General features: G+C 48.2%; 1 long non-coding RNA gene across 1 annotated transcript; it reads left to right on the top strand.

The window, feature by feature from the left end:
* The first annotated feature begins 287 nt into the window (after window positions 1–287).
* On the top strand, window positions 288–7,032 carry LOC311608785. The gene is made up of 3 exons (XR_014783161.1): window positions 288–655; window positions 2,665–2,800; window positions 6,778–7,032. It is a non-coding gene; the product is annotated as an uncharacterized lncRNA (long non-coding RNA).
* The last annotated feature ends 13,215 nt before the right edge of the window (window positions 7,033–20,247 follow it).

A 20,247-nucleotide genomic window follows, 5' to 3' on the forward strand; every position in this document is an offset into this window, starting at 1 on the left:
GGCAGCAGGTGATGATGTCAGAGCTTGCTAGGCAACCCAGAGGCAGGCTTGTGAACTAGCAGTTTTTATTAATTTTTTTTAAAGATTTATTTATTTAAGTATGCAGTGTTTTGCCTGCATGTACATCAGAAGAAAGCACCAGACCTCACTACAGATGGTTGTGAGCCCCCATGTGGTTGCTGGGAATTGAACTCAGGACCTTTGGAAGAGCAGTCAGTGCTCTTAACCTCTGAGCCATCTATCCGGTCCCTGAAACTAGCAGTTATTATTATAAAACATCTGCCCATGGGGTCTTCAAACGGAACCTAGGAGGGGGATGCAAGGCTGAAAAAGAGATAGGACAGGGAGACCCGAAGATATGGGGGCAAGTCTGGATTCTGATCAAATCCCGTTTATTGAAAATTTTCACAGAGTTTTTATAGGGTCTCAGAGAGGCAAGGGCAGGGTTACTATGGAAACCTAATGGCAGCTATTCTGCTCTCTAGCCCAGTCAGGGTCGTAAAAACTTTAAGATAAGGGAGTAAACTTTGAGAGAATGTAGCTGATAAGCAAGCGGGTTCCTAGGAGCTAGTGGGGATGCTCTGCTAAATATCTCAGTAGTAAAAACTTCAAGGATAGGGAGGTAAGTGCTGAGGGATGCAGCTGCAGAGGTAAGGTAAACAAGCGGTTTCTCGGGATGGGGACTAAGTGGTGTGGCCCCGAGCTGACCCTCAGCTTACTAGGTCCTAAATAGAGATGTAGAAAATGGAGCCTACAGGCAAACTGGAATTGCCTATGTTTTAGGCCAAGAGCCACTGAGGGGTGGCCCCTTCCAAACATTTACTCACTAAGTGTGTGTATGTGTATAAGAGGCAGGGGCCAGGGGGGAGGGGGACGGACAACTCACAAAGCAGAAGAAAAAAGTTTCCTTCTTCAACCACGTAGGTTCTGGGAATATAACTCACGTCCTCAGACCTGCAAGAGCCTTTACCCCACTGAGTGTCTCCCTGGCCCTTTCCCTCCCCTCCTCACCCCCGTCAGTCTTCACAGAGCACCAGTTCTTATTTATTTTTCTACCTTTTCCCTTGTTTTGTTTAGTTTTGTTGTTTCTCCAATGGTGTGTGTGTGTGGCATGTGTACATTCATTGTACTGGAGCAGGCAAGTTGACTGCATTACCTCTAAGCTACACTTCCAACACTTTGGCCTCAGCCTGCAAATCTTGGTGGCACTGCCCCTTACTGGGTTTGATTTGAGCAAACTATTTTGGGAAACCTCAGTAAGGAAACTTATACAAAGTGCTTAGTACAGGGGACTGGGGAGCTGGCTCAGCAGTTAAGAGGACTTAGCGCTTTTGCAGGGCAGAGATCAGGTGACTCACAACTGCCCGTAACTCCAGCTATAGGGGATCCAACAACCATTTCTGGTCTCTCTGGGCACCCGTACTCACATTTACACAGACAGACAGACACTTGGTTTGCTTTCTTTTTTTTTTTTTTTTTGGTTTTTCAAGACAGTGTTTCCCTGTGTAGCCTTGGCTTTCCTGGACTCTCTTTGTAGACCAGGCTGGCCTGGAACTCACAGCAATTCACCTGCCTCTGCCTCCCAAGTGCTGGGATTATAGGCGTGCGCCACCACCACCATGCCCAGCTTTAGTTTGCTTTCTATTGCAATGTTGAGCGATATTCAAAAGCAGCTGGGGAGGAAAGGGTTATTTCCCCTACAGACTAGGACATAGAGGCGGGACCCTAGGCACAAAAAACTGAAGCAGAGGCCCTGGAGGAATGCAGCTTACATGCTGGCTCCCCACTGCTTGTCATACACCCCAGGGCCACCCCTGGGATGACACTACCCAGAGTGGGCTGGGCCCTCCCACATGAGTCATTAAGAAAATACCTCTAGGCCCGGTGTGGTGGTAAATGCCTTTAATCCCAACACTCTGGAGGCAGAGGCAGGCAGATCTCGGTGAGTTCGAGGCCAGCCTGGTGTACATGGGGAAGCCCTGACCCCCCCCCCAAAAAAAAAAAAAGAAGAAAGAAAATGGCCAAACTAACAGAGGCTCTTACTCATTTGAGGCTCCCTCTCCCGTGGTGATTCTAGCTTGTGTCGTTAACAAACAAACAAACAAACAAAAAAACTGGCCAGCACTAACACACAAAAGTAAAAATAAAATCCATCTTTGTTTCTTTCTTTTTGTTTGTTTGTTTGTTTGTTTTTCAACCCAGGGTTTCTCTTTTTAGCCCTGGCTGTCCTGGAACTCCCTCTATAGACCAGACTGGCCTCAAACTCAGAGATCTGTCAGTTTCTGCACTGGGATTAAAGGCCAGCTAAGGAAATCTTTCTTAACACAAAATGCTTCATATGGTTGTGCACTGCACCTATCAACTCTGGACGGTGCTGGCTAAGTCGCTGCTGTCTTCCAGCTGGGGCACACTGAGCAGGGAAATGCAAGGGGATCTGTTTCCTTGAAGCCCAAGAGCACCAGCTTTCTCTGTGAGTTTAAAACCAGGATAGCAACCCTGGCATGGTGGCACACACCTTTAATCCCAGCATTGGGGAGGCAGAGGCACGTGGATCACTGGGTTCGAGGGAAGCCTCGGCTACAAAGGGAGCCCAGGATAGACAAGGCTACATAGAAAAACCACGTTTCAAAAAGCCAACAAAATAATTTTTTTTTTTAAATTTAGAAAAACAAACAAACAAATCATGATATCATGAAACCTGGAACAGAGAAGAAAGGCTATGGAAAACTGCGGCAGAGGACCAGAGGCAGAGTGGCTGAAAAGCAATATAGATCTCATAAACCAAAGGCTGGATCTTGAGGTGGGTAATCTAAAAACTGAAAAGGGAGTGAGGGAGGGAACACCGTGTTCACATCCACAAGGCTGTTACTCCTTTAGTAAAACAACTGCGATTCATCCGGAGCCCTCGTACCATTTACCCCTGTCCATGTGGGCGGTAACTCCTTCGCATTTTCCCAGCCCAGAGGGAGAGGATTCCGAGTCTGGGCTCCCAGAGAACAGCCTTGCCCTGGAAGAGCCTCTGCCAAGCTCGAAGCTTGTTGTGGGAGTTAAAGAAACAGAACTGGCTGGCCCTTGTGTTTGGGAGAAGAAAGGAAGGTGGGGGCTTAAAAAAGAGCTGCTGCTGCGCTCACATTTGGGTGAAATGGGATGTTGTCTTGCAGTGTCTGTCTGTCCCCACGTGCCTTTTCTCTGGCTGCCTGTTCAGCCCAGTACACAGTACCATTAGCCTTTCAAAGCTGCATCAGAAAAGGGAAATAAAGCTCCACGTGATGGGTCTCTGGTCTATTTTTGGACTCTTTTTGGCTAGTGGTACACATAGTATTTTGCTCACAGAAACCCACACAGATGACCAAGCCTCAAGTCACATGACTTTCTATGGGCAAGTGTCAAATGCCAGGGGTTACCTTGGGAAAGCAGAGACAAGAAAAGCAACCGGTGCTCATTAACACGTGAAAGTTCATGGGGGTAGGAATCCTGGGCACACTTGTGGGTCAGCCTCCAAAATGGCACTCGAACTTACTGTTCCCATGAGATGAGTCAGACCGCTGGAGAGTGTTGGTTTACTCAGAAGATGTGTACCCAGATCCCTTCTGAAAAGAGGTCAGTCAGCTTCTCACACAAACCAGACAGAAAGCAAACGGAAGGCAGGCATTTTCATTTGTTCTCCATACCATAACAGGTGGCAACTGATTTTAAACTTTCCTGCAGTGATTAGGTACATTTGAAAACTTTATTATTTTTCATTTATTTATTTTGTTTTTTTTCCAGATAGGGTTCTCCTGGACTCGTTTTCTAGACCAGGCTGGCCTTGAACTCACAGAGATCTACCTATCTCTGCCTCCCAGTGCTTAACACTTTATTTTTTAATAAAAAAATATTTTTATTAAAAATGTTGTATTAGCCAGGCATGGTGGTGCACACCTTTAATCCCAGCAGTCGGGAGGCAGGGGCAGGCAATTTGCTGTGAGTTCCAGGCCAGCCTGGTCTACAAAGTGAGTCTAGGACAGCCAGGGCTACACAGAGAAAACCTGTCTCGAAAAAAAAAAGTTTTATTAAAATATTTGTAATAAAAAACAAAATGAAAGTGATTTTATTATCATGTACCTCTTAAAGGATTTAATAGGTCAGTCCTCACAGAGGAGTTAGAAGACACCCTACAAAGTCCCTGGAGGCCCAGTGTCTTAGTCAGAGTTCTAGTGCTAGGACAAACCCACCTGACCAAAAAGCAAGTTGAGGAGGGAAGGGTTTATTTGGCTTACACTTCCACATAGCTGTTAGTCCCAAAGGAAGTCAGGACAGGAACTCAAGCAGGGCAGGAACCTGGAGGCAGGAGCTGATGCAGAGGCCACGGAGGGGTGCTGCTTACTGGCTTGCTCCCCATGGCTTGCTCAGACTGCTTTCTTATAGAATCCAAGACCACCAGCCCAGGGATGGCACCACCCGCCATGGGCTGGGCCCTCCCCCATCAATCACTAATTGAAAAAAAAAACCGCCTTACAGCTGGATCTCATGGAGGCATTTCCTGACCTGAGGCTCCTTCCTTTTTGATGACTCCAGTGTGTCAAGTTAACACAAAACCAGCCAGTACACCACATATGTTATCTTAAGCCTGTGCTTCTAACACATATTAGTTTGAGGCCGATCTGGGATAAAGAGTGAGCTTCAGGCCAACCTGGGCCACAAAGTGAGACCTTGAATCAAAACAAGCAAGCAAGGAGGAAGCGCAATTGAGGAAGCCAAAAGCAGCAACGAGATGCCAGTGTTCTCATCCAAGCAACAAGGAGATGCCGGTGTTCTCATCCAAGCAGCAACGAGATGCCGGTGTTCTCGTCCAAGCAACACCCAGATGCCGGTGTTCTCATCCAAGCAACACCCAGATGCCGGTGTTCTCGTCCAAGCAGCAACGAGATGCTGGTGTTCTCATCCGGGATTCCAAAGCCTAATAACATCAGCTTGTGCAAAATGAAAGGGAGGCCGACAAAATTCTGTTTTGAAATGCCACAGAGGCAGAGGCAGGCGGATCTCTGTGAGTTCGAGGCCAGCCTGGTCTACAAAGTGAGTCCAGGACAGCCAAGGCTACACAGAGAAACCCTGTTTCCGAAAAACCAAAAAAAAAAAAAACCAAAAAAAAAAGAATGGCGACAGGCCTTGCCTAGAGGAAGGATTGAGTTCCCTCCTTCCCCCTTCTTCCTCCACCCTGCAACAAATTCCAGAAGAAGTTTGGGATGGTGAAGTCCTGAACCTTGTAACAGGAAGGGAAAAGGGAACTAGGGCTGCTACCAGGGCCTGGCAACCAAGTAACAAGTGGGTTGGAAGTGTGGCAGGTGGGCGGCTTTGGGTCATCTTTTGACCTTCCTTCTCCTTGGGATGCTGAATGGCGTCTCCTGTGGGTTCTGTGCTTAAAGTGTATGTTCCATATAGGGGATGATTGTATTTGCAGGACAGCTGGCCAAGGCTGGCTAGGCTGGCCTTGAACTCACAGAGATCCGCCTGCCTCTGCCTTCTGAGTACTGGGATTAAAGGCGTGCACCATCACCTAGCTTCTTTTCTTTACTTTTGAAAATTCCATGCATAATGAAATATGATTCTATCTACCCCATTCCTTCCCCAATATGCTCATTCTTATAAATTCATTTCATATATATATATATACACATCTGCCCTAGATTCACTTAGACCTCATCTCACGGAGCCCAGGATGGCCCTGAACTCATTCTGTAGAGGATGACCTTTAACTTCTCAACCTCCCCCTACCCCATCCCCCCCGCCTCCACCTCCCAAGGACTGGTGTTGCAGGCATGCCATGTCATATCCATTTTATTACACTCGCCTCTTATTGTAAAAATACGATCACAGATAAAATACCATGTTTTAAGGAGGTTTGATGAAATCTAAGCATGTCTTAGTAGTGTCTTTATAAGTGGGCACTTTGAGAATCTCTTTTATCTTTGTTGCAGCGTTAGGGATGAGACCTGGGCCTTGGGCAAGCTTGGCAATTACTCTACCCTTGGCCACGCCCCTAGTCCTGGAAAGGGGTTTTTCATCCCTATGTTATCAGCCATATGCAGGGCCAAAGGACAGGTGAAAATGCAGGTATATTAACCTGCTGCCATTATTATAACAAAGTGCTAGGGCTGGGTGGCTGCCACAGCAACCAGTGACTCACTGATCAGCCTGTGACAGCGACGGCACTGGGGTTGGTCTCTTTTGAGGTCTTCATATTGGTTCCTGTCCCAGGGCTGTTATCAAAAACCTAACACGGCAACTTAAGGGCCTCCTTTGGTTCCCAGGTCCAAGGTACTGTTCATCACAGCTTATTATTCTATATAAAAATCCTGGATTCTAGGGTCTCTTTGTGACTCGGTGGTAGAGCATGTGTCCAGCAGGCCCCAAGTTCAATCCCTACAAACCCATTCCAAGAAAAAAAATCTAGACCCCAAAGTCCTCACTTCCCTCAATTGCACCTCCCCTGCCACTTTATATATGGAGGTGGGGTACATTTTCTTTGAGCCAAGGTCTCATGTAGCCCAGGCTAGCCCTGATGCCACTATGTACCAGAGGTTAGCCTTGACTCCCTTGATCTTCTTCAATGCACCCCCCAAGTGCTGAGACTACAGGAACGTGCCATCAGGTCCAGTTAACCAACCCTTCTAAAACATGGTTTCTAGCAAGCATTTATTTTGTGACCTTGTCTGAAAAACATGAGGAAAAACAAACCCGTGATTTCAATCTAAAGCACTCACCTTGATACTTGCTACCTTACTGTGTCTTGAACAGGAAACAGACTTCGAGCTGTGGGCTGAGCGCGAAATAGATGAGATCGATAACTCCCACTGTGAGCATGGGGCAGGTGGAAACACAGCTTCTAACCATCACGGTCCGTCTTTCCATGCTCAGACACTAACCCGGGCTTTAATCCGCCGCGAGTGTGCGATGGACACCCACCTGTAGCCATCACCATCTCCCCGCTGTCATCTCGAAGGACTTTTACATTGTGATGGTCTGTCGTACTTTGGATTTTTTTTTTTTTCCTGGCTGTCCTTGACTTGCTTTTGTAGACCAGGCTGGCCTCGAACTCAGAGCGATCTGCCTGTCTCTGCCTCCTGAGTGTGGGGATTAAATGCATGTGCCACTACGTCTGATTCTTTTCTTCCTTTCTTTCTTTTTCTCTTTCTTTCTTTCCTTTTTTTTTTTTTTTTTTTTTTTTTTTTTTTTTTTTTTTTTTTTTTTTTTTTGAGACAGGCTTTCTCTGTGTAACAGTCCTGGCTGGCCTGGACTCGCTTTGTAGACCAAACTGGCCTCGAACTCACAGAGTTCCTCTGCCCCTGCCTCCAAAATGTTGGGATTAAATGTGTGCGCCACCACCGCCTGGAGACCTGGGCGAAATTTTAACTAGGACATATTTCTCTCAGTTTTCTGTGGATGGAGTCAGCTGACACATGAGGGTGGATTGTTTCTATTCTCACTAGTTTGTCTTTCTCCAAAAGGTTGCCATTTGGCAAGATGGCTGAAATCCTGTGTCTTAGAGTTTCATTGCTGTGAAGAGACACCAAGAGTTGACCAAGATAACTTTTGTTTGTTTGTTTTTCAAGACAGGGTTTCTTTATGTTATCTCGGCTGTCCTGGACTCACTTTGTAGACCAGGCTGGTATCGATTCGAACTCACAGCAATCCACCTGCCTCTGCTTCCCAAGTGCTGGGATTAACAGCCACGCCCGGTTTAAGGCAACTTTAATTTTTTTAGCCTAGCAACTTAAAGCATGTTTTCTTTTTCTTCGTTCGTTCGTTCTTTCTTTTTTTTCCCCCGAGACAAGGTTTCTCTGTGTAGCCTTGGCTGTCCTGGACTCACTTTGTAGACCAGACTGTCCTCGAACTCACAGCGATCCACCTGCCTCTGCCTCCCGAGCGCTGGGATTAAAAGCATGCGCCACCACTGGTTGGCATTTTCTTTTAATTTTTTCAGATTTTTTTATTATGTTTCTTTTTTAACATATACAACTCTTATAAAGGTAAACATTTAATTGGGGCTGGCTTACAGTTTCAGAGGTTCAGTCCGTTATCATCATAGTGAGAAGTATGGCAGCGTGCAGGCAGACGTGGTGCCAGAGAAGCCTAGAGTTCTCCATCTTGATCCACAGGAAGCCTGGAGGCGTTCATTCCACACTGGGCGGAGCTTGAGCAGAGGAACCCTCAAGGCCCGCCTCCTCAGGGACACACCTCCAAACAGGCAACACCTCCTAATAGTGCCACTCCTTAAGGTCAAGCATTCAAACACATGAGTCTATAGGGGTAAAACCTATGCGACTGTACACGGAGAAACATTGTGTATGTAGTCCTTGCTCTGTAGACCAGGCTGCCTGCTTCCTAAGTGCTGGGACTAAAGGTGTGCACCACCAACCGGACTGTAATTTTTTTCCCCAAACATTGCTTACCTCCCACCTGACTCTCTAAAGTTGAAACAGACTGGCGCACACACTGGTTACCTTTCTGTGCTGGCCAGTTTTATGTTAACTTGACACAGGTAGAGAGGAGAGAACCTCAATTGAAAAATAACTCCAGAAGATCCAGCTGCAGGGTGCTCTCTTAATTAGTGACTGATGGGGGAGGGTCACCCCTTGGCTGACGACCCTGGCTTCTATCAGAAAGCAGGTTGAGCCAGGGCGTGGTGGCGCACACTTGAAATCCCAGCACCCTGGCAGAGGCAGGCGGATTTCTGTGAGTTCGAGGCCAGCCTGGTCTACAGAGTGAGTCCAGGAAAGCCAGGGCTACACAGAGAAACCTTGTTGAAAAAACAAAATATAGGGCTGGAGAGAGAGAGCTCACAGGTTAAGAGCACCGTCTGCTCTTCCAAAGGTCCTGAGTACAATTCCCAGCAACCACGTGTTTTTGTTTGTTTGTTTGTTTGTTTGTTTGTTTTTAAATGGTCCAGGTCGGGTCACAGTAACAGGGCCTGCCTGGTCTGCATCTCTGTGAGATCTTCTGCCCTTGGACCCTTCATGTGGAATATTCTATGTCTTTGGTAGGTCAAAACAATCTCAGGATTTGACCTCATGCTTGGTCTAACTCAGTCTTCTCATTTGGTTTTGTACCAGGTTGTCTCAGACTTGTGGTCTTTATGTTATAAAAAAAGTTTTGCCAATGTTGAAGTACGAAAATATTCCAAGCATTGTGAAAATTAATTTCTCTAGGACACGCTGTCTGCATATGCCTGGGAACTTGGGTCAGGATGCACGGCTGGAGTGCAGCAAAGCTTTCAACTCTCGGGCTTGCTAGTCCCTCCGCCATAGCAGGCCATCCAGAGCAGCTCCTCACAGCCCACTGCAAAGCAAGCCCCCCGAAGGTAGGCTCTCCTTGCTGGCTCCTCTTTACGACATTTGATTCATAGGAAAGAAGAAATAAGAAACAGGAGCTTTAGCTCAGTGTTAAAGCACTCTAGCATAACCACAGCTCTCACACATACATGTACACGTTTTTAAATTATCTGTATTATTGGTAGGCCTGGCTAGAAATCAATCAAGACACAGACACCTGTTATATTTTAAAATAGTCTTAGTTAACCTGGGGCAGAGCAGATATCAATCCCCTAAACTACTTCCCATAGTGGGGCAGCCATGGGATCCCTGCCTCAGTCCCATGCCATCTGGCTCTAATAATGTCTATCAAGCCACCTCCCATCCATAATCCCAAATACTTGCTTATGTTCTTCATCTGGGCCAAATCTTCCATCCACACTGGCCACGTGCTTTTCTTCCACCTCACCCACAATGGCCTTCTCCTCCTCTCTCCTCTTCTCCTACTTCCCAGGATCCCTTTGTCTCTCTAAACCCGGGAACCTTAGCCACACCTATCTCGTCTGCCTTGCCCAGGTGGGATGGCTTTTTATTAATTAGCATCAAAATACATCAGACTATCCCCCAACATACACACATACATATACATACACTCATACACACACACAGCCACATGTGCACACACACAGGCACACACACAAACATTACTCCAGTTCCAGAGTATCTGACACCCTCACACCAATGCACATAAAATAAAATAAAGTTTTAGGGCTGGAGAGATAGCTCAGAGGTTAAGGGCACTGACTGCTCTTCCAGAGATCCTGAGTTCAATTTCCAGCAACCACATGGTGGCTTACAACCATCTATAAGGTGATCTGATGCCTTCTTCTGGCCTGCAGGTGTACATGCAGACAGAGTATTGTAATACATAATAATAAATAAATAAATCTTTTAAAAAAAATAAAAATAAGGGCTGGAGAGATGGCTCAGTGGTTAAGAGCACTGACTGCTCTTCCAGAGGTCCTGAGTTCAATTCCCAGCAACCACAAGGTGGCTCACAACCATCTGTGAGATATGGTGCCCTCTTCTGGCAGGCAGCTGTACATGCAGGCAGAATACTATATACATAATAAATAAATCTTCTAAAAAATAAAATAAAAGTAGTTTTATTGTTATTTATGTGTGTGATATCTCTTTTTTGTGTGTGACACCTATGTGTTTGATATCTGTGCATGCATGCGCGCATGTGTGTGTGTGTGTGTCTGTGTGTCTGTCTGTCTGTATGTGTCTTAAGGTACCCTTCCCTGCAATCTCTCTCCTCCATTTTGTGCTTATTGGTGTCTAGGGAGCATCTGGAGCTGCAGGGGTGCTCACTGCTTTCTTACAGTGATGAAAGAAGCAGGCTAGAACACATACTTTCTTTTTTTTTCTTTGTTTCTTTCTTTCTTTCTTTCTTTTTTCTAGACAGGGTTTCTCTGTGTAGCCCTGGCTGTCCTGCACTTGCTTTTATACACTGGTCTTGAACCCAGAGATCCGCCTGCCTCTGCCTCCTGAGTTCTGGGGTTAAAGGCATGTATCTCCACATCCAGCCAACACATATTTTCTTGAATCCTTTTCCGTTCTTTAAAACTTATTGGTGGGAGCTGAAGAGATGACTTGGGTTACAATGCAAACTGTATTTCCATAAGACCCGAGCTCAGCTCCCAGCACCCACATCAAGTGCCTGGTAACCACCTCATAAACTATAGCTCTAGGAAGACAGGGGGATACATCAATTCTGGCATTCAGAGGTACACCCCACCCCTACACATTTACAAGTATAATTAAAATAAATAAATATTTTTTTAAAACCAACTATTAGCCGGGAGTGGTGGCACACACCTTTAATCCCAGCACTTGAGAGGCAGAAGCAGGCAGATTTCTGTGAGTTTGAGGCCAGCGTGGTCTACACAGTGAGTCCAGGACAGCCAAGGCTACACAGAGAAACTCTGTCTCAAAAACAAAAACAAAAAAGCAAAGCAAAACAAACAAAAAACAAAACCAAAACAAAAAACAAACCCAACTAACCAAACCCAACTATTGGTTGCATGTCTATTAGGTAGTCCAAAATTTTAATCTCACACTCGGAGGCAGGTGAATTTCTGAGTTCAAGGCCAGCCTGAACTACAGGACAAGTTCCATGCTAGGCCTATATCGTAAGACCCTGTCCTCCAAATAAAATTAAATAAGCAAAGTGCAGTGGCAGAAGTCATTTGCACTCATAGGCCACAGTCTAAAGACAAAGATGGGCTGCAGAACTGGGAGTGTGGCTCAGTTGTAAAAAACTTGCCTGGCTGCAAAAGGCCTTGCGTTTAGTTCCCAGGCATAAAACAACAGCGAGAGACGGGTCCCTCCACAGATTTCATAATCTCGTGTGGCACCTGTGGTTCAGGTGCTGAGGGTGAGCAAAGGCAGCACAAGTCACAGGACAGGACCAGCTTTGGGGTGAGGTGGTACCTGGAGGAGATGAGCCTCGGCTAAACAAATCTTAGGTGTTAAGTAAGGCTTTGGCTCCTGAAGTCACTGGGAAGGGCTTGTTATGCACACGGAAGACTGTGGGAGACACAGCGCCAGCCAGAGCTTGGCGCTGAGAGCAGGATTATGGGTACAGATCCAGACCCTGGCTCCCCTAGCCGAGGTGTGGAGATGAGGCTGTGTGGAAGCTGGTCCAAGATCATGGAGGTCCTTGGGAGGCCGTGCGTTTCTAAGGTCTGCCTTCTTCTCTGTAAACAAGAGTCATGGGTGAGGATGGCTTCTAGGAGAGCTGTTTTCAAATGAAAGTTTAACAGGAGTGATCCTCAGGGGAGAGACATTTTCCTCTGAGGAGCTCCTGGGGATAGAAGTCAGCGTGGATTTGTTTTGGGGTGGTGGGGGTAGTGGCAGGGGTCACTCTGAGGCCCAGACGGCATGCCACACAAAGGCTATGGAGCAGCAAACTTAACCTGGGACCCAAGCATTTTCCTGTTTCAGCTTTCTTTCTTTTTTTCTTTTTTAAGATTTATTTATTTATTATGTATATAGTGTTGGGTCTGCACATACACCTTAAGGCCAGAAGGGAGCACCAGATCTCATTATAGATGGTTGTGAGCCACCATGTATTTTCTGGGAATTGAACTCTGGACCTCTGGAAGAGCAGCCAGTGCTCTTACCCTCTGAGCCATCTCTCTAGCCCCCTGTTTCAGCTTTCTGTCTCCATCTTCCCCAACTACCTACATACCATGTCACACTTTGCCCCTCCTCCTGAGTCTGTGGGGTGTGCTCCTCATCTGCAAGGTGAACCAAATGCCAGGGCTTCACACCCCGCCCCCCCCCCCAGGGGTCCTGTAGAGTCAGTTCCATCAGACTGACTCCTTTAGATTGGTCTCGCCAGCCATCCCCCTCAGCTTAGTTCACAAAACCAATCTCTCACAGACCCTCCCTGCCCCCGCTCCCCACCCCACTGCCCCCCAATGCTGTCCTCTTCCTGCCAAGGACACTCATGTGCTTTCACTCCCAAGCCTGTGTACATATGGTTCTCTCTAATAGGTTTCTCTGCTGACGAAATGAGCCAATTCAGGTCAGATTAAAGCATAAAGGCAGATTTTTTGGGGGGTGCAGCTCTCGGGTGGGTTCACCGAACCCTAAGAATGGGGCCAGGGAAGTCACCTGGGGGAGGGAGACAGAGATGAGGGGGGAAGAGAGAGAAATAGAGCTTGCACACCCCAGGGAGAGAGAAAATGCAGAGAGAGGGAGGGAACCAAACTGTCTGGATTATATAGGGAATCCCAGGCCCTGGGCGGGAAAGTTAAGGGTAGAGGGTGGGTGGGGTATTTCAGCCATGCCCTGTAACAAGTAGGGACTGAGGGATGCTGGGAAAACCTGGAGGCCAGGTCCACTTTGGTATGTTAAATATGCACCTCAGGCACTTTTCTCCCAACACTCTGTTCTCCCATTCAGCCTCTGGGAAATTCTAATTGGTCTGTGATACCAATTGGTAGTGGTATCTGTGGTAGTGGCCTCTGTGAGTGGTTCTGCCCACCCCCACCCCCAACCTTGGCTCCATTCTCTAGGCCTTTCTTTTCACTGTCTGTCTGTCTGTCTGTCTCTCCAAGCCCTTTCATTTCCTTTGTGTGTATCCCCGTGGTCTTATCCATCACCACAGCACTCCTGACATGCTTGGTTCACATCCTAGACCCAGGAGGGTAAAGACCTGCAACCCACCACAGAAACACAGTGTATGTTAAAGTTAGGCTGCAGCTGAGGAAGCCCCAAGCCCAGGTAAGCTGAGGTGACACCTCATGTCAGAACAGCCAATCACCCATCTTGTCCTAGACACACCTCCATCCCCTCTCCCCCCCCAACACACACACACACACACACACACACACACATACACACACACACACCGACTCCAGCACTTTGCAGCCAGTAGGAGGATGGCTTCCTGGTCCTGCACCCCCGAAGCAGCATTTGCCTGTGTGACTGGACCAGGATCATGTGTGGGCAACGTATCTGTGTGGTGCTTTACAGAAACAGCGTGGTACAGGGCATCACTTCCTAAGCTTTTATGGAGAATCCTTTGATCCTCTTCTGGAGAATGTACATAGATAAAGGATTTTAAAGAGGAATATGGTTAAATAAGTTTTGGAAAGTCTGGAAATTATGCCCTCTCCTTGAAAGATGCATACATATTAGCACAGAACAGCTAAGGCTGTTACAACTGAGCACGTTTGAGGACGTTCTTGGGCGGGACAAATGGTTTGGAGTCTGAAGATATAGAGGCGAGTTCGAATCTCCTTCCCAACCAGAGTACAGATGGATGTGCGGTCTTGAGTCAGACACTCCCCCTCCTGGGGCCTTAGAGTCCTCATTCGTGAGTCCCATCTAAGGCCAGCTCAGCGAGGAGGGTTTGCCACTCATGTGGGAGGCCCTCTGCACTGATTCCAAATGTCACAATCGAATTAGGCATTTCTAATGGTCTGTCTAATCCTTATTTTCTGTCCAGCTAGACAGCTCTGGCTTTGGATCCTTTGCTGGGCTTTTAGCTTTCACGGGTGCTAACTGCAGTCTCAACCCTGCTCTCCCACCCAGAGACAGCTGGATGCAGGCTTGCTCTCGTACCACAGCCGTGTCCTCCTGACGGCTGGGTCAGGACTGCTGGGCAGTTGTGAGCTGTGTGTCAACACCACAACCTTTAATCTCCTGAAACTCGATGTTCTTCCGTCTCCTCATCTGCAAGGGATGAACCCAGCAGTTTAATCCCAGCCCTAGGGAGGTAGAGCCTGGCAGGGGATAAAGGTGTGGCAGCGGCTGGAGAGATGGCTCAGTGGTTAAGAGCACTTGACGTTCCTTCAGAGAAACTGGATTCAGTTCCCAGCACCCAAGATGGAGGCTCAGAACCGTCTGTAACTCTAGTTCCAAGAGAGCCGATGCCTTTTCTGGCCTCTGCAGGCAACAGGCACACATGTGATACACGGAACATGCATGCAGGCAAACACTCATATGCATAAAATAAAAATAAATACATATTTTTAAATATCATATCTCAAATTGTTAACATCAACAAACAACAAAAAAACCAACAATGGGTTATAAAGTAAAACTTTGGGTACAGGAAGCTGGTATTAGGGGGAAGGGTTGCTGATGATGAGCCAGGACCATGAACGCCTCAGATACCCACAAGGAGAAAAATGGGGCCTAAATGTCCTATGGCCGTGGGAGCAGATGCTCCAAGCACCATCCCTTTAAAGTGTAGCTGTGGTGCCAGTGAGGTGACCTGTGTGTTTAGTGACCTGAATTCAATCCTTTGGACCCACCTGGTGGACGCAGAGAACCAACTCCTGAAAGTTGTTCTCTGACCTCACACACACTATTACACCTGCGTTCATCCACCCACACGAACACAAGATCAATTACTGTAATATAAGAAGAAAGAACATCTGGCTCAAGTCAGATTTTGGGATCTGGGGTTCACACGGATAGGTTGGCTGAGGGGCATTTCCCACTGGTAGAGGCTCAGAAGGGCCTCAGTGCTCCCAAGGGCAGTTCCAAAATGGCCAATGCTTAAGACCCGCAACAGGCGTGGTGGCGCAGGCCTTTAATCCCAGCACTTGGGAGGCAGAGGCAGGTGGATCTCTCCGAGTTCGAGGCCAGCCTGGTCTACAAAGCGAGTTCAGGACAGCCAAGATAACACAGAGAGACCCTGTCTCAAAAACCTAAAACAAAAGAAAACAAAGAGCCGCATGACAAACGGGAGGTCAGTGTTTTCATCTGAACACCACCTCTGCTTCCCTGTCCTGAAGCAGCACAGGGACTCCTGCGTTCCATGTCCTGCTCTTAGCTTTGTGGGAGTGAGAGGCTGCATGCACAATGTGTGCAATGAGGGAGGATGTGACTGCGCCAAGGTGCGGCTGAGGAGAAGGTTTTCCTGTAGACGGGAGGGAGAACGCAGCCAGAGGCACCTGAATGAGTCCAGAGCGAGGAGAAGGACTAGTTAACTAGACATGGCCAGTAGACAGGGCCATGAGAAGGGGTGCAGGGAGGAACGAGAGAGAGAGAGAGAGAGAGAGAGAGAGAGAGAGAGAGAGAGAGAGAGAGAGAGAGAGACAGACAGACAGACAGACAGACAGACAGACAGACAGACAGACAGACAGACAGACAGACAGACACACGCAAGAAGCTGGGCGAGGAGAAACCCACAAGCTGGAGATGGTTAGGGTAGGGGGCGGGGCGAGAAGAGCTGGGAGGAGCCAGAATGCCAGCATGGACTCTGTAACAGATACTCAAGATGCCAAGAGAGCCTGGAGGCCAGCACGCTCTTTGGTATGCCAATTGGTAACTCAGTCAGCCGTTTGTCCTGGGTTTCTTTTTCGACCTGACATAGATGTGTACAGAGCAGTTGGTACAGGGGCTTTGTTGGAAGTGTTTAGTGGTTTTGTTTTTGAGAGAGGGTTTCTGTGTAGCCTCGGCTGTCCTGGAACTCATTTTGTAGAGCAGGCTGGCCTCGAACTCAGAGATGTTTCTGCCTCTGCCTCCCAAGTGTTGGGATTAAAAGCATGTGCCACCTCGGGAGGGAGGCAGAGGCAGGTGGATCGCTGTGAGTTCGAGGTCAGACTGATGTACAATGTAAGTCAAAGACAGCCAACGATACACAGAGAAACCCTGTCTCAACTCCGCCCACCCCCGCCCCCAGCCAATAAAAAGCATGTGCCACTATGCCCAGCTTGGGCAGTGTTTTTAACCAACCATAAGGGTGATAAAATGAAACCCCCCCCCCCAAAGAAGAACTAGGGAAGTTCAGGGCTTTGTCCTTTTGTTTTGTGTTTTTCTTGTTTTGTTTTTGTTTGAGTCAAGGTTTCGTGTAGCCCTCGCTGGCCTTGAACTTGCTACGTTCCTCTGAGCTCCACCTCCCAAGCTGGGATTATAGCTGTGGGTCACCGCACCCAGCTAGGACTCTGTCTTATCGGTGCATCTGTCACTCAGCCCAACTTAACCAGCACACTAAATGACTCAATTTCAGCTAATTTTCTCTCAGAGACTTTTTTTATGTTTCGTTTCCATATAATTAAATTTATCTAAGATAAGTATACATTTGACACTCATTCAGATTCACCCAGCTAGCACAGGTTACTTCCTGAGTGCAGACTGAAGTTGGGAGACCTGGAACAAGAAAGTGACCATAGGGGATATTGTTTTTTTTGTTTTTTGAGACAGGGCCTCTCTCACACTCCCCCCCCCCCCCCACCTAGATTTATTTATTTATTTTGTATACAGTGTTCTGCTTGCATGTACACCTGCAGGTCAGAGGAGGGCATCAGATCACATTATAGATGGTTGTGAGCCACCAAGTGGTCGCTGGGAATTGAACTCAGGACCCCTGGAAGAGCAGCCAGTGCTCTTAACCTCTGAGCCATCTCTCCAGCCCCAGGGTCTCTTTTTGTAGCCCTGACTGTCTTGGGAACTCACTATGTAGACCAGGCTGGCCTCTAACTCACAAAGATCTGCCTGTTCCTGCCTCCTGAGTGCTAGGGTTAAAGGCATGTACCACCATACTATTAGCCTTCTTAAATTTTTTTATTTTTTTTAATTTTTGTTTTATTTTTTTGAGACAGGGTTTCTCCTGTAGTCCTGGCTGTGCTAGACTCACTTTGTAGACCAGGCTGGCCTTGAACTCACAGCAATCTACCTGCCTCTGTGTCCTGAGTGCTGGGATTAAAGGTGTGTGCCACCACCGCCTGGCACTATTAGCCTTCTTGATAATGTATTTATATTTTATGCATGGGTGTTTTGCCAACATATATATCTATGTACCACATGTGTTCTTTGTGCCCAAGAAATCCAGAAGAGGAAAGAGGATTCCTTGGAACTAGAGTTACAAATGAGTGTGAGCCACCTTTTACATGCTGGGATTCGAACCCAGGTCCTCCATAAGAGCAGCCACTGCTCTTAACTGCTGACCCATCTCTTGGGCCCCTATTTATTGATTTTTTTTAAGCAAGAAAATGTTTTTGTGTTTTCTCATGAAGCATTGGAAGTTTCCTAGCTAGAATCTGCAGTCAGAGGGAGTCACACACAAAGGGACAGTAGCGAGACAGCACCGCATGTGCTGGGATGTGGCATGTGCATGTTTGGAAGCCACATTTGGGGGTTTTTCCTACAGCTTCATCTTGTTCCCTTGTACTTGGGGAGACACAGCTGGCTGCAGTGCTGTTACCCTGCTCAGAGCGACCTGACAGGAGCAGCTTGGCCTGTCTGCCAGCTCCTGGCTGGCCCCAGGGAAGGGCAGCACTAGGATGCATGTCTTAGAGGGATAAACAGGGTGCAGAGACCCTGGAGGAGACATCTGTGTGACATTCCCACAGACCCCGGAGGAGGCATCCACGTGACATTCCTACAGACCCCGGAGAAGGCACCCACGTGACATTCCTCTGCCACTCCTCTGCCACAATGGGATTCTTCCTGAGGGGGACAGCTTGGATGCCTTTGCTCTGCTGGAAGCTATGGGACTCCTGAGGACCCCTGTTTACAATGGAAAAGGATGATTCACACAAGGAGGGACTAGGAAACACCCGGAAGCAGGGGTGGGTGTGAACCCCACTCTCAGGTTGCCCCAGCTCAAGGCTCTGTCCATATATTTGCACCTGACCACTTACCTCAGAGGGCGGCTGTGGCCTGTGAGATGGCTCAGTGGTTAGAGGCACTTGTCATCAAGACTGATGATCTTAATTGCATCTCTAGGACTCATGTGGTACAAGAAGAAACCGATTCCCTTGAGTTGTCCTCTGACTTACACACACAAATGTGTGCATGTGCACACACGCATACACGCTTATCTACTGAGCTATATCCCAAACCCTTTGAGCTTTCTTATTAAAAAAAAAACACACAAAAAACAAACAACCACCACCGACAACAACAAAACAGTGATTTTATCAGACTCACTCAGGTAATGGAGAAAATTCTCCCATTTGAACACTCGTCACCTGAGTGGGGGATGTGACTCAATGGTATATCCAATATCTAACCTGTGTGAGGCTTTGGGTGCTGGGAACCAAAGAGACGCATAGGTCCCAGGATTAGGCCATGGATGTCTTTTGGGATCACTATCCTCCCTGGAAGCCTCCTCAACTGCCACATCCCAGCTGTGCCACATCCCCTGCTCTGCCACATCTCAGCTGTGCCACATCCCAGCTGTGCCACATCCCTGCTCTGCCACATCCCTGCTCTGCCACATCCCTGCTCTGCCACATCCCTGCTCTGCCACATCCCAGCTCTGCCACATCCCAGCTCTGCCACATCCCAGCTGTGCCACATCCCTGCTCTGCCACATCCCAGCTCTGCCACATCCCCTGCTCTGCCACATCCCAGCTGTGCCACATCCCTGCTCTGCCACATCCCCTGCTCTGCCACATCCCAGCTGTGCCACATCCCACCTGTGCCACATCCCAGCTCTGCCACATCCCAGCTCTGCCACATCCCAGCTCTGCCACATCCCAGCTCTGCCACATCCCAGCTGTGCCACATCCCAGCTCTGCCACATCCCAGCTGTGCCACATCCCAGCTCTGCCACATCCCAGCTGTGCCACATCCCTGCTCTGCCACATCCCTGCTCTGCCACATCCCTGCTCTGCCACATCCCTGCTCTGCCACATCCCAGCTCTGCCACATCCCAGCTGTGCCACATCCCTGCTCTGCCACATCCCTGCTCTGCCACATCCCTGCTCTGCCACATCCCTGCTCTGCCACATCCCAGCTCTGCCACATCCCAGCTCTGCCACATCCCAGCTCTGCCACATCCCAGCTCTGCCACATCCCAGCTCTGCCACATCCCAGCTCTGCCACATCCCAGCTCTGCCACATCCCAGCTGTGCCACATCCCTGCTCTGCCACATCCCTGCTCTGCCACATGCCAGCTCTGCCACATCCCAGCTCTGCACAGTGCTCGTCCCACACGGAGCTCAAGGAACATGTGTTCAGTTGATGGGGGTGGAACAGTAAAGCAGGCAAACTGAAAGTGTATCCTCACAGCTTTTGTTTCTTGCTTTCACTTTGGGGTTGGTTTTTTGGTTGCTCTATGTTTGGACTTGCAAGGACAGAAGGAGCACCTTTCTGACTGAGCAATCTGTTCTCCCAAATGGCCTGGAATTTAAAAAGGAACAGTTGTAGACTCTAGAGGCTGTCATGTAAGGCGAGTGGAGCTCTAGGCTAAAAGTAAAATGTAAATACACAGTCTGCCTGCAGCCTACAGTAGCAATGTTTACAGTTCTTTGTGTATACCCTGTACCTTGTGGTGCTGCAGCGTGTGCTATGGCTGCTGGAGGTGGCATCCTTCCAAATGACAAGCAGATGGCTGGGCAGGAAGACCCCGGCTTATTCATCCCCATTAGCAGCTAGTGGGAAGTGGCCATGTCTGTGAAGAGGACATTGGCTCTGCCACCAA

Source organism: Acomys minous (genome assembly GCF_964271855.1).
Source record: "Acomys minous genome assembly, chromosome: 11".
In the NCBI taxonomy this organism is placed as follows: Eukaryota; Metazoa; Chordata; class Mammalia; order Rodentia; family Muridae; genus Acomys; species Acomys minous.